This window comes from Lichenostomus cassidix, chromosome 1Aa, assembly GCF_008360975.1.
Source record: "Lichenostomus cassidix isolate B80296 chromosome 1Aa, HeHo_3.0, whole genome shotgun sequence".
Classification (NCBI taxonomy): domain Eukaryota; kingdom Metazoa; phylum Chordata; class Aves; order Passeriformes; family Meliphagidae; genus Lichenostomus; species Lichenostomus cassidix.
The window spans coordinates 50,428,068-50,440,174 of NC_139480.1; the positions used below are offsets into that span (position 1 = coordinate 50,428,068).

The 12,107-nt window shown below is 40.3% G+C and overlaps 1 long non-coding RNA gene across 2 annotated transcripts; it reads right to left on the reverse strand.

The window, feature by feature from the left end:
* Window positions 1-1,757: 1,757 nt before the first annotated feature.
* LOC146443827 (uncharacterized) lies at window positions 1,758-9,758 on the reverse strand. Of its 2 annotated transcripts, none has more exons than XR_014856101.1 (3): window positions 9,635-9,758; window positions 4,349-4,451; window positions 1,758-2,321 (listed from the first exon to the last, which is right to left on the reverse strand). It is a non-coding gene; the product is annotated as an uncharacterized LOC146443827 (long non-coding RNA). The 2 variants fall into 2 exon arrangements; XR_014856100.1 differs by lacking the exon at window positions 1,758-2,321 and adding an exon at window positions 3,124-3,426.
* Window positions 9,759-12,107: the final 2,349 nt, after the last annotated feature.

A 12,107-nucleotide genomic window follows, 5' to 3' on the forward strand; every position in this document is an offset into this window, starting at 1 on the left:
CTTATAACAGCTGATAACAGACCAGCATCACACCCTCTGCATGGGACTTCACCTCTGAGGTCACTTCCAAACATGAATTGTCTGCTAATTAAATCAAGGCACCCACAAGTGACATGTTGCAACAACAGAGGTCAGGACTTCAAATGTAAAGGCAAAACCCCTAGAGTTTCCAGTCATTTTTGCAGGCTTTCCTACTGGAAGGTTGCTATGTGTCAAGCAAGTTAAAAGAATAATATTAATATTCTCAGCAAAGTTCATAACAAAAGGTGTTTATACACCAAATAATCCAAAAGGGAGAAAGGGACAAGAGGAGGAAGGAGAGAAAGGGAAGGAAGACATGAATGGAAAGACAGTATCTATGTTTTTTTCCTCCTTTCTCCTGTTTGTAAATTGTCAGCAAGTCATTTGCAAACTCCTGCAATTTTTCTTTTACAACAGGTTTTTTCATACCCAAATGGTGATGCATTTGAAACAGAAGGCTTTCTCTCCCTCTGACAGAACAGTTGTTAGGAACTGCCTTCTTAAAATACCATAAAGGACTTGAATTGAACAAATCACTTTGTGTAAAGTCTCTCAGGTGTACAGGGTCAGAAGAAGAGGAAAACTCAACACAAAAATGGTGGGAGATATTAGAGAACAGTAGATCAGAATGGGGTCCAGGGTGTGATGTTGTAGAGCATGACAAAGAACATCACAGGTGTGGTCTGTGAGGATCTGGTGTCCCAAACTGTACCTTCTGTCCAGGACCAGCTGGAAGTCACTGTTTCCCTGTGTGGACTGTACTTTTCCAGTTCCTGACTATGCCCACAGTAACAATTCTAAGCTGCCTTTAAAAACAAATCTAAGTGAGCTGTCATGGACCTTAAGTTCCCATCCTCTAAGCACTGAAGCACTATACCCTTGACCAATTGCTGTGACCTCTGAAATACTCAGAAATGCATTTTCACCCCTCAAAGTCAGCTAGAAAAAAAACCCCAAACAAATAGAACATCCTTCTGAAGTGTATCAAATCTGACTTGAAAGAGCCCAAGCAAAGACAATCCAACTTCTTTGCCCAGTAAGCTACTTTATTGTTTAGCTGACCTCATTGCTAGGAAATGGCAAAGTTACTTTCAACCTCCAAAGCTAATCTGTTTCAGAGGGTTCTTCCTATTTAGCTCCATCATGAGAACTTCTTTACATGCATGAATGCCTTTATGCAATGATCCTAAGAACATGTCACTGACTAACCCACTGTGACATGTGAAGGAAAGAATGGAGTAACTGGGTAAACCATCATCCTTCCCCCAGTATATCACTTTGGTTTTGTGCAACAAATTATGCAGGGATTTCCCAAAAGGAAAGCTGCTTCTAGATCTTTGACTTCTCTGGTAAAACAGTTGCTCATCTCCTTAAGATCTCCACTGTGTAAGTTTGTTTTTTCCTGACACTGGAAAATTTCTGTGCCCTTTGATATTTGCAGCACACTTCCATGAGAGGTGTGCACAAAGGCACTGCTATTCCATTGTGAAATAACCTTGGAAGCAGTGGAAGGATGGTCTGTGACACTAAAACCCTGTTCCTCCACTCCTGAATCTAATGCTACATCAGTAATGAGTCCCTGGGACTCAGATCCTCCTGATGGCAAAGCTCTCAGCCTGGGGTTTCTCTCAAAAAGAATGTGAAATATATTAACTTTCTGGGCCTGTCAGCTCCTCTGCTTGGAGCATGAAAGCACCATGAAAGGCCTGGCAATTTCTGCCAATTGAATTCCTGACAGGTACCTCCTGTGAGAGAACTGGACTCTCAGTGTGTTTTCTGACTTCTGGTTTGGGTGCTGTTCCATGTTCCGTGTTTCACCATGATTTTACAGCTTGTAAAGCTCCTTACCCTGCTCATGTTTTTAATTTTGCCATGTGGTTTAAAGCACACTGTGTGAAATCAAAAGAAACAAAGTGTACCCAGCAAGAATTCACTATTGACTTAGTTTCCCTTCCAAAACTGGGAAGTGTCTTTGCATTGTGTGTGTTTTGCTCTCCTTTATCCACTTTGTAAGGAATAAGCTGTAGATAAACTTCAGACTCTTCTCTGAGGTGTGCTGAAATCTGCCTCTCTTCTGAACAGCCTTTTGATTCTTCTAAACACACCACAGCTTGGCCCCTGTTCTTCTTGATGCTTTGCCAAGCCTATTACCCATGTCTGAGCAACCAGGGAAATAGAAGAATTATGATTTCCATTTGGCTTAGTCTAATTTTTGCTGTATTTGAAATACAGCAATTGTTCTTATTGTTCTATTTTTCTTGTCATTTTGCTGTTTTCCTTTCCTTTTTCTCCCAGAAAAGCTGCATAATAAAAATTTCCTAAAATGAAATCCCCTTCTCTACACTGCTTTTTTATAAAATAACGACTTAGTTGTTCCAGAACGAGATTTCATTGTCTGAAGAGAATTTTCTTTTCCAGGCAGAAATGTGCTAATGAGGTCATATGTAATCAGAACATATGGAATTGCCTTACCCTTGTCTCCATTTCAACTGTTTTGGAAGGAGAGTGACAGCAGAGTATGTGTGCATGTGAAGGTAGGCTACTTTCTATTTCTTTGAGAGATCACAGTGATTGACAGAGTTCCTTAATATTGCAGAAAGGAAAGAAGAAATTTATTTATTTATTTATTTAATATATATTATATCTACATATAAAATATATATTACTTTTTTTTTTTTTTTAGCAAAAGGTGCAAAAAATTACATGGAGCTGATGTCCATCCTCAGTCTCCAGAAGGATTATGGAGTAAGCCTTTCTGGAAGCTATGCCCAGACACAGGAACAATGAGGTTCCAGGAAACAGCCTGCACAGATTCACCAAGGACAAATTTTCTTAACAAATTTGTCTCAACAAAACTGGTTGCCTTCTCTGATTATGAATGAGGGGAGGGAACTAGAGGTTACTCACCTTGACTTCAGTGAGACATTTCACAGTTTGAAATAACATCTTTATACAGAAATATGGTTTGGATGAATGGCTTAAAAACTGTGTGAGAAACTACCCGGACTGCTGAGCTCAGTTTAGGTGTCAGCTGGTCAAAACCAGTTGACAGTCATGACTATGACAGTCATGACAGTCATAGTTTCCAGCTATGAGGGTCAACAGTGGGGCAGATGCTTTGTAGTATTTTCATTAATGACCCCAGCAATGGGTCAGAATAAATTCTTGCCGAGTTTGCAGATGATGGTGAATTGTGTAGAGCACTTGAAACACTGTACTGTGGAGTTGTCACTCAGAAGGACCTTGATAAACTGGAGGAATGGTCAGACAGGAGCTTCCTGAAGGTTAGTGAGAGAGCATGACAGTCCCATGGCACAGCACAGGCTGGGAACTGATGGCTCAGATCTGTTATGGGATTATTCTATCACAGGGACAGATCCTGCTTTTGCAGTGACCACAATTGCTCTGAGGAAGATGTACATACAGCATCAGAGGAAAAGAAGACATGAATGAAAAAAAGAGCAGGATAAATAAAGGTTCTGGTGGTTGGGCCATGCCATGCAGAGAAGCACAGCAGATGCCAGGCATGCAGGCTGATCTCACACTTAGGCTCAGGAGAGAGCTGAGCAGTGCATGTTTGGGAAGGGGGTGGGAATGACTGCTGCTCTGCTGCTGAGCAGAAGCCACACGAGGTCACTGCTGAAGGATCAGTGTCTAGGAAGTTATTTGACCCCCACTGGTGCACTGCAGATGGACCGAGACAGTTCTGACTTCAGGTCATTGTCAGACAGCCAAATGCTCAAGTCCTCTAGAAGGAAACAAAGCATTTAAGAATCTCCTGATGGCTTCTGACATTGCTTATAACTTTATCAAGTGTGCAAGTGCACTCCTGGTTTATTAGCATTATATTTATGTGGAGTTTGTGGCTGGTTTGTGTGTGAAAGCATTGCTGTGCAACAGCAACAACTTGCCACAAATTAAAACTCTCCAAACTTACATGAAGAGGGGAAAAGCAACCTGGTCTCAGGATGAAATTTTTTTCAACTGCATTCATCCTAGGCAATTCACTTCTTGTAAGAAGAGAACTATTTTGTGCCATGGGAAATGGAAAAATATTCGTGTCACAAAACATATTTAAGGCTGAAGAAAATTGAGCTGAATTCACAAAGTACTCAAGCAAAGAGGTCAAGTGAAATTGCTCCATAAAGTGGTGTTCATTTCTAGCCTTTTTTCAGAGCTTCAACCAGCACAGCAAAAACTCTGATGCCCCATTACCCTGATTTAAAATACTTGCTTCTCAGCAGCTCAGTTCCCACTATGGTGACAGAGCACATTTCTCAACAAAGAGAAAAGAAACCCAACAAACAGACCAAATCCCAAAACTTACCAACTCGTCCAGTTCAATACAGCCTATGGAAAGGCAAACAAAACCAAGTTTTTTTCTGTTTCTGCCTTGCTGGGATCACCATTTCAGGACTAAAGATCTTCTCCTGAAAGAAAGCAAAAAAAACAAAGGATATATTTGATGGTCCACTGTCTGTCATCTTTTCCACCCTGATAAAGTGCAAAATCAGACCAACACACTGCACTTCCTAGATATCCCAGACATAACCTGGTGAGATAAGCAGCCCTTCACACCTCTGAGCAAATGTCATTCAACTCCCTGCAATCCAAACAATAGAACTAAGGTTGGAGCTGAAAATAAGGACTTGAAATCTTTTATTTCCTCTAAGATGGGTCACTTTTTAAGTGAAGTTCCTGTGCCCAGTATTCAGAGCCATTGAGAGCAGAAGATGTCAGCCTGAACTGTCTTCAGCATCTTTCTACACAGCAAGCTGGAGACTTACCTTTGGGATTTGTTCCAACAGTGATCTAGCTGCAGGAACTGACAGTCATCTGGTAACTGATTATTCAGAGAAGGTTTGCAATAGCCTTATCCACTTGGATTAAAGCCAAGGAAACACTACAGTTCATGTCTGTGTCTATGGATATTCTCTTTTCTCATAATGCCCCCTTTGCAACACAGAACAAATTTATCAGCAAGCACAAATGAGCTATTCATGCAGAAAATGCTGGGGACAACAGGCCTAGGAAAGCTATCTTGTCAAGATTAGTAATTCAGGAAAGAACTGTGAGGCAGGGTTGAGCTGCCTGCAACAGGAGAGATTAGAGCTGGCTGGAGTAACCTTCTTTTTTAGACCTCTGAGGTTAAAAACATTAGCCAAAAGAAGTCTTTAGACACAGCATTATATTTTACTGCAGCAGATTTGTTTCTTTGTTTGGATATGGTCAGAGGGCCCTGTAGAATGTTTATTTCTATTTATCACAAATTGTGTGCTCTATTATTTAATTGTGTTAGGGCACAAATGCAAGTGCTTGCACATTATTACAAGTGCTTTAATGCAGAATACATGTTGACATGGTTTTGACCTGTGCAAGCCAGCACTGTAATATAAAACCAGGTCCCATTTTGGGGGATGGCACCAGCTGCAGGCTTTTCCAGGTAGGTTGTTCAAAGCAATACTGCTTCAGTTTGTTCCCTCTGGAAAGCACCATTTCAGTGACCACCTCATTAGCTGTAAGGCACAGTCTGCATGGCTTCAGAGAAGTTTTCTCCATTGTTTGACCTGAGTGTTCTGTGTTCCCTTTGTGTGGCCTGAAGAATATCAGTCACCAGAGAAAGACTCTCGGAGCTGATTTGTGGATCAGTGAATTAATACCTTTGCATTTCTTCCAAGCAGACCTGCATGGTGACACCATCTCTGAAGGCTTCCTGCACTCTTCACATCTCCTTGTAGCTCTTGCCATGCACAGAACAGCTACCAGAGTCCCAGCCAGAGCTGGAAGGCCTTTTGGTAATAGCAGGAAGAAAACCAGAATGTGACTAAGTTCTGAGAAGAGAAGATAAGGTGTGAAGCAGTGTAAACAGGCTGACATGCCCATTGCCAACAGCTGACTCTGATTTCTCGTGCAGACTTGAAATCTACACACCAGATTGTGTGGTTCCAAAGCTGTTAGGAGCAGAGCTAGAACAAGCATCTCACACTATAAAGAAACACTTTTCTGGTGTGGGCCTTTTTACAAGCAGTTTCAAAGAGTGTAGAAATTTTTCCCAAATTTCCTCTCTCCTTTGTAAGTACAGAAATGTGTCTGGCAATGCCCAGGGATGAAGAGAACATGAATAAAAATGGGTGTGGAGATATTCTTTCTGAACTGGTACCAGTACCAGCAAGGACTGGGGTTTGAGAGCTAGGTTTTGTTTGTGGATTCACAGAGATAGTGCAAGAGCTGATTTTTCAGAAGGTGCAAGATTTACAAGTAAGTAAAAAGCAAGATTTGCAAGTAAGGTCCAGTTCTGGCAGGTGGAAACTGAGCAGTGTCTTGCAGATCTGGGGTCAGAGCTTTCCTGCAATGCTCACAGGGACCATTAGTTAAGCTATTGTAAATGCCAAACCACAGTCTAATTAATAATGTCAATAGAATAGAATAGAGACTATGAACAAGAAAAAAAAAAAAAAAAGAACATGTTTTTGTTAACATAAATTGTTCACTGCAGAAAATGGTGGAGTCAGTCCTGTTTTTCTCAATGGGGATGTAGATTTTCAAAGCTTGGGACACCATTTCTGTGCCAAATTATACATCAATGAGCATAAATAAAGCCTCAGGTTAGCATATAGCCTTACCTTTCTGCCACCTCTTTCTAACACCATTGTCTGAGAGAAATGAGGAAAAAAATATACTTTGATAAAACAATCGATTTTTTTTAGTTCTTCCTTTTTGTTGCATATTTAAATTATTTATTCTGTTGGGGCTATGGGAGGTTGGTGGAAGGTAGTGTTTTCAAATATCTTCTCCCAGAAAAATCTAAACTTAAATAGAAAAGAAAGTTTCACCACAAGTTATTTTATTATGTTCCTGCAATGTTTTCTTTCAGGATATCAGTACTCATCTATAAGACTGGAGTTGGAAACATTCAAGTTCTTTAGTGCTGACCTTTGGAGGAAGCATTAGATATCATGCTAAATATATTAAGATTAACACAAAACCTCAAACAACATGTGGTATTGAACACACAGTTTAGAATCTATCCAGGAGTGTGCCAAAGCAGTCATTTAAGTTGTTTCATCCAGCAGGCAACAACTTTTTATACAGGCATCATTTTAAATCAGACTGACCTACATTTTAGCTCATTTATAGTTCAGTGGGGGGTGCAAGAAACCTCCCAAAAATGTCAGGGTTGGACTGAAGAGTTCAGCATGGCAACCACAGCTACAGAACAAAGAGTATTCAAAAGAGGGTTAAATTCAGAGGAGGCTGTAATATGGAAAGGGGGCTTTGCTTCACAAGTGCTCTCACTCATTATCAATGGAAACATCAGTTCTAACTGTTCAGCTTTCAATGCAGGACCAGGTTTAAATCTTCACCACAATTTCTCTCACAGTGTGCAGGCCTCTCCCTTCTCCTTCTGTAACTGATCACAAATTGAAAGAATAACTCTAAAACATTGACCTTTTTTCCTTATAAGTTGTAGGAGACGTTGAAAGGACCGTAAGTTGATCCTCAGCAGTAGGTTTTCCAAGCTCCTGTTAAGTAATTCATCTCCAGTCTATTTCTTCAGCGAGTGTTAACTACACAGATGATCCATGTATGACACAGAGCTCATTTGCTGTGGTCCTTGTAGGGCATTTGTCTCTGCCTGCTAACCACAGGTCTTCCAGCATTTCAAGGAAAAGGCACCTGGAAAACTGAGGGTGGAGGCTAGGACTGTGACCATTCAGTTCATCACTTGGGAGCAGAAAACTAAAAATATAGCCCACACATCACAAAAGGGATCCTTGGCAAAAATAGACCAAAAAAACAGGAGGTACAAGTTCCAAACATTAGTTTAAAAATTCAGATCTACATTCTGCTTTCATGTTTTTCTCCCAGAGAAAATGTCCGAAGTAGCCAGGAAGTATTGAACACTGCCTTTCCCAATTTATTTCCACCCTAAGTCATTAGGTTACTGGTCCATATTTCTACCTATAGGTATTTGTACACCTTCCAACATGCAAGGGTGACAAAGAAGAAACAAGAAGACTGGTAAAATGGTAAAAATCTCAGTTGGCCCACCTTGGATTTAGAAGTTAAATTTTCCCTAATGGTAGCATGCAGTGAAGTCCCTCTTTTTTTTATGCCAACTGCACAGCCAGAGGGATTGTACAGCATAATCCAGGCCTTATTCACATCCAATGGTTGTGGTGAATTTGTCGTTTCAATTATGCATGCTCTGAGAGTAGAAAGCTGAATTAATTCATAATGAACTTTCAATGCCAGCAAGGAGAAAATCAACTTCATTTTCTGAAGCAAGGTACAGAGTATTTTTGCCTTGCTGCTGCCTACAAAACTGTTTCCAAAGATGGCAGGATGGAGATAAGTCTCATATGTATAGAAAAGCAACAGCACACTTGTTGCATCTGTCATATTTATCCGTTGTTGCAAACAGGCTCTATAAAACACACTCCTCCATCTCACCAAACAGCCAGAACAGCCTTCCCTTCCTTCTGGGTTACACTCCCTAATCAACTCCCACACTTCTTCACCCCTTTACAGTTAATCATGATGACCCAGTAACTCCAAAATGCACTCTAGAGGTAGAAATCACTTCCAAATTTTGGTGTTCAAATCTGTTTAGCAGAAATGTTGGTTTTAACTTTCAGATAAGACTGGGATATTTTTAAATATTGGAAAATATTGTCATCTTCTGATTGCGCCCTCTCCTGTTAGAGCCCCATTTCCCCTTTGGAAAGCCCCACTTTCCCCACTTTTCCCCTTTTTCCTTCACTTTCCCTTTGGTATGATTCCCCCTACTCCGCTTATTCCCCTTCAATAACAAGCATAATCCCAGAAATTCCAGCCCAGCAGAAATGAGTGATGGTCAAGCGTAAAATAACTGTCAAAATAAAATCTGAAATAATTTCACTTTCCAGACAAGAACCCATTTTCACAACTGAGCTTATTGATGGCACACATGGCCCACCAAAGAGAGGAATGTAAAACCCAGAACAAGCGAGATAAATCTTTGCTGCCACATCTCTTCTAATAGCTTGGTTTAAGGTGTGAGCTTGAAAACAACTTCTGTCACATGTTCAAAACATGTTCCCCTTTTGTCCTAAAGTTTGCTTATTGAGGCAAGAGGGACAGGTGGAAAAGCACTTTCAAAATGCTCTGCATTCATGAAGACAGCTCCCATATTGCCTTTCGTTCATCAAGTCTTACAGAGTTTTCCTTCCTTGTACCACCTAGTGAAAACAAAGTCATCACTTCTCATTTTTGTCTGGAAATCTTGTTGGCCAGAAATGTGACAGTTTTATGAGGCACATTGGGCACCCAATCTGCTGTGGATATGTCAAAATAATAACAGTAGCCTGAAAAAATGAAATACCAAAACAACTAACTAGTTAGCTGTAATTCTACCTACATACTCATTAATTTGATAAGTTCTCCCTTATCTGCCCAACTTCCAGAAGAAGGAACAGCAGCACAAAAGAGAAGGAACCTCCTGACCTAAAGTCATAACAAATTTTAAATACATCTTGAATCTGAACCCAGGACTCTGATGTAGCCACTGTGTATCACCAAACACGTGATAGCCACAGGGAAAAGAATAAACAATTAAAAAAAATCAACTCACTTGGTCACTCTGAAATCCAGCTGACAGGCTTCCTGGCACCACAAGGAGAGGACTGAATAGCAGTGTGTCCATAAAGCCTTTAGTTTTCACACTGTGAGCCTTGATTCTCAGCTTGGCCAGTCTGATGGCAAACAAAAGACCATTTCTCTTTAACAATCACTCAGTGGCCTGCACAAAATAAAAAGGTTGTTATCTTGATCTTACACGGAATGGAAATGGAACAAGATAACCATTACAGCTGTGAGAATAACTCACACTAATTTATATACTCAGCAAATCAAAGAGGTTTTCTCCTTCTATAAAAGTCATGACTTGCACTAAGGAGGAATCAGCTGGAATGGAACACATCTCCTTCTTTCCCAAATGCAGATCTCCTGTCTGGGTGTGTGAAGCTTTATCCTCTACAATGCAGTCTAAACATGAGAAATGCAAGTTTCATGTCTTTGCCAGTGAACTTGACAGCCACTTTAGAGGGGAGACATGAATTTGTATTAATTTCAGTAGAGCCTAGAATTAGCCATCCATCAAGAATTATTCTGATGGTGTGGCTCCTCAGTATTTCATGACTGATCAAAGATGTCAGAAGGATAAAGGGAGTCTCCCTCTGAAGATTTGTTGGTAGAATTGGTTCCTTCAAGAGCATAATATTAAAGCATCAAGATTAAAGTGTCAGGTGTTTGCCTTTTACCCAGAAGTTCTGCAAAGCACCTTGAAATATTTGTGCTTCCTTCCTATAACTAGAGCTGAGATAAACTTTCAAGTCTTGACATTTTATTTTCATGCTCTGGAGGACTTCAGAGCACGATCCATTTTTAACACTGTAAAGAGAGCATGCCTCTGTCAATCCATTTTTAATAGCTGTGATTAGCTGTGTTTCTTCATTCAACAAATAAATTAATTTCATTTGGATGGAAGGAGTAAGAAAGGGTAAAGAAAATGTGCTAATAATGTTGAAGCTTTTCATGGGCCATATGGACCTTGCCCCAGCATGGCTTTTAGTCTCCAAATACCTTAATTTTCCAGAGGTGGAATGAAGATGCTCAATGCTTTTATGCCCTGCTTCCCAAAGGAGAAATTGCATTTCAAAGGTGAAAAAGTTTGAGAGTTTAAACCAATAGATTAAACCTCTTTTTTCCACTAACAAATGAGACAGATGTTCTTACGAAATTTCATTGTTGCTCTTTTAATTTAGCATTTTTTAAGTGGAATGCAATAAAGATGTTGTAAAATTAAGCCTTGACACTTGTCTTAAAGTGGTCAGACTACCATTTCACCAAAAAGATATTAACTTCCTTTGAGACATGACTGCAATAGTAGGAGGCCTCCAGGTCAAAGAAATTCAAGACTGAAATCACCAGTTCTATTTCATTAATCTTCGACCGGATGGGAACAAATTCAGACTGTGCCAAAAGGTGCTAAATTTAGTAGCCTTGCTCATCGAGAGAGCAAACAGCTGCCACTAAACCAAATGCATTCTTTCTTATCAGTCATCAGCATGATAAAAGGAAGGATGAAACAATTTGTCTGCCAAAACAGACATACTGAGGCTTCAGGCACATGCAACACAACCAAAGAGTTAGCAATCACAGCCTGTCACTTCCACTATGCGAGAACACTCTGGTGACTCTCTGTTGACAAATTGAAAGAGATTCAAAGAAAAAATGCAAGTCTATTTCAATGAGAGAATATGCTGCCTTCTAGCAAAAGACTTCAATATGTTCATTGTACCTGGGTCATCAGAAGAGTTGCTATATCATGACCTAAAACTACCTCCTTGGGAGAATGGGAAAATGTTCTGACACTGAGGGGCAAAGTCCAGATACCTGTTTGTGCTGGTTTAGAGCTCATTGTCTTCACAGTAGCTGCTATGGGGCTGTGATTTGGATTTGTGCTGGAAAGAGTTGATAATTCAGAGATGTTTTAGTTACTGCTGAGCCCTGCTTAAAGTGAGTCAAGGCTTCTTCTGCTTCACCCCACCAGTGAGGAGGCTGGGGCTGCACAAAACCTTTGCACACAACTGGAACTGCTGACCCCAGCTGACCAAATGGATATTCCATGCCATGTGGCATCACTGCCATTACAGGGATTCTAATCCACTTCATTGGAGGGATAAAGTGCAAAGAGAATCAGTGGTTCAGGTAAGTGCCTGTAAGTGCTCCAGAGACTGAATGATTGAGGAAGGAGGATCTCTTTCCAGAGAAATGAGTGCAGCTGGGGGAGAATTAAAATGTTGATGAACAAAGATACACAACGTGGAACAAAGACTTTGTTTGCATATTAAAAAATGCCATACCATACTTGACTTCTCCATACCCCAAATTGCTTTCTTATTTTTCAATGGACTTAGTGTACTAAAATTTAGTGTACTACTTTCTTATTTTTCAATGGATTTAGTGTACTGTGTCTTTGCTGAGGGAAGAATATTTGTTGGGATGTTTTTTTTGCAGATACAAATAGGAAAAAATGCAGTTAT